Below are 2,269 nucleotides of genomic sequence, written 5' to 3'. Positions count from 1 at the left end.
TTGCGGTTAGATAAGGAAAGTCCTTTTCCTGGTTTGGTGGCTGACTTTTTGAATTAATTGCACTGTTTTCTTGGAGATATTGTCCTTTAGGTCAAAAATATTTTCTTATGGTTAGATTTTTGATCTAATGTGTTTTTCTTTTTCCAGAAAAAAAAAACAAACCCCTATACCTATTAACCGTGACCAACCTTAGTGGTGTAGTGGTTAGCCCAGTGGACTTCGAATTTGTAGGTTCGTGGTTCGAGTCCAAGTCAAGTCATAAAATTAAGCCTGGAACGACATTTGTGACAAGCATTTATGCTTAACACAATTAAAATTCCTTTTTATAACCGTAACGTGAACAAAACACTAACCCTAGCTCCGGGCCCTGATGGAAAAAAGTTGCTCTGTATTCATAATGTAATTATAATTGTAATGTTAAATATATCTTTCCCTGAAACTTTTTATTAATTACTCAGAAAGGGGATAATAAATCTAAGCCCTTATTATTTTATCATTTAACCTTTTGCGGACAGATTCATGTGTCACATGAAATCATGGTTCCGCCATTATGGTAGGAGAAATATAACTTAAATCTGGCGATACGGTAGGATTCATGTCCAGCATGAAGCTACAGATTTACTCGATACGGTCGGCTTGATTTTTACAGATAGGAGGCGTTACGGTAGGACGTGCTATGTTAAATATATCTTTCCCTGAAACTTTTTATTAATTACTCAGAAAGGGGATAATAAATCTAAGCCCTTATTATTTTATCATTTAACTTTAGCTCGGGATTTCGCTTCCTTCTCGGAAGCAAAACTTTAAGGAGCGGCGGCTTTTGTCCCAATGTCAAAGTATCTACAGGTCCCAAGTTGAGGTATAGCGATTGCAAGGGGCTATTCTTGGATTTCATTAGGTGAGAGATTTAAATTTTCCAATCCAACCTAATGACTCGGTCTGGGGGTTTGAGACTTCAATAAGAAGGCCCAAATCTCTCGAATCTGTTCAGGACTTCTATTGTACCGATTCGTTAAAAATAAGTATCTGCAGTGGATCTTCTCCAGAAGTAAGTAGAGCGAATAATGAGATTTGGAAAGCAAAGTCCTCGTTTGACATTCGAAAGCAGCAGGCAAAAGGGGATTACAGGAAGAGTTCACAGCGTAGGTAGGTACGGTACACTTGAGGAAATGAAAGCCATATTACACGAACACGAGGCTGAAACTGTGTGGACTTGAGGAGAAAGGAGAACATCTGGTGCCAGTTTGCAAAGAAAAAAAATTGAACTTTTTCTCTCTTAAAAGTTGCAAGTTTTTATTTTTAAAAACGTGCGGCAATAAGATTTAATTTTAAATTAATTGCAAAGCTCAGTCCCTCTTGTGTTCACTAGTGCATTGATTTGAAATTTCAAGTTCATTAGGTGAGAGATTTAAATTTTCCAATCCAACCTAATGACTCGGTCTGGGGGTTTGAGACTTCAATAAGAAGGCCCAAATCTCTTGAATCTGTTCAGGACTTTCTATTGTACCGATTCGTTAAAAATAAGTATCTGCAGTGGATCTTCTCCAGAAGAAAGTAGAGCGAATAATGAGATTTGGCATTTGGAAAGATAAAGCAAAGTCCTCGTTTGACATTCGAAAGCAGCAGGCAAAAGGGGATTACAGGAAGAGTTCACAGCATAGGTACACTTGAGGAAATGAAAGCCATATTACACGAACACGAGGCTGAAACTGTGTGGACTTGAGGAGAAAGGAGAACATCTGGTGCCAGTTTGCAAAGAAAAAAAATTGAACTTTTTCTCTCTTAAAAGTTGCAAGTTTTTATTTTTAAAAACGTGCGGCAATAAGATTTAATTTTAAATTAATTGCAAAGCTCAGTCCCTCTTGTGTTCACTAGTGCATTGATTTGAAATTTCAAGAGAACTTGTTTTGCAATTTTCCTCTGAGTAGGTATCAACTTCTCTTTTCCTTCTTCTCCTCTTTCTTCCTTTTTTCTTCCTTCTTTGAAATCAACTTTAACTCTTCATAATTTCATTTTCTTTACCTTGATATATGTAGGTACATAAGTATTTCTCATGTCGTACCTATTTATCGTAGTTCTTTTTAGTCAAATTTGGGCTATGTACGACTTGTTTTGCAATTTTCCTCTGAGTAGGTATCAACTTCTCTTTTCCTTCTTCTCCTCTTTCTTCCTTTTTTCTTCCTTCTTTGAAATAAACTTTGACTCTTCATAATTTCATCTTCTTTACCTTGATATAGGTACATAAGTATTTCTCATGTCGTACCTATTT

At 36.3% G+C, this 2,269-nt stretch overlaps 1 long non-coding RNA gene across 1 annotated transcript; it reads left to right on the top strand.

Annotated features, from left to right (window-relative positions):
* The first annotated feature begins 684 nt into the window (after window positions 1–684).
* Window positions 685–1,673, top strand: LOC113472604. Its single transcript, XR_003394840.1, has 2 exons — window positions 685–898; window positions 1,400–1,673. It is a non-coding gene; the product is annotated as an uncharacterized LOC113472604 (long non-coding RNA).
* Window positions 1,674–2,269: the final 596 nt, after the last annotated feature.

The sequence above is a fragment of the Diaphorina citri genome, unplaced genomic scaffold, assembly GCF_000475195.1.
Source record: "Diaphorina citri unplaced genomic scaffold, Diaci psyllid genome assembly version 1.1 scaffold6423, whole genome shotgun sequence".
Lineage (NCBI taxonomy): Eukaryota > Metazoa > Arthropoda > Insecta > Hemiptera > Psyllidae > Diaphorina > Diaphorina citri.
The sequence above is the reverse complement of the archived record's forward strand: the minus strand, read 5'-3'. Positions and strand labels throughout refer to the sequence as shown.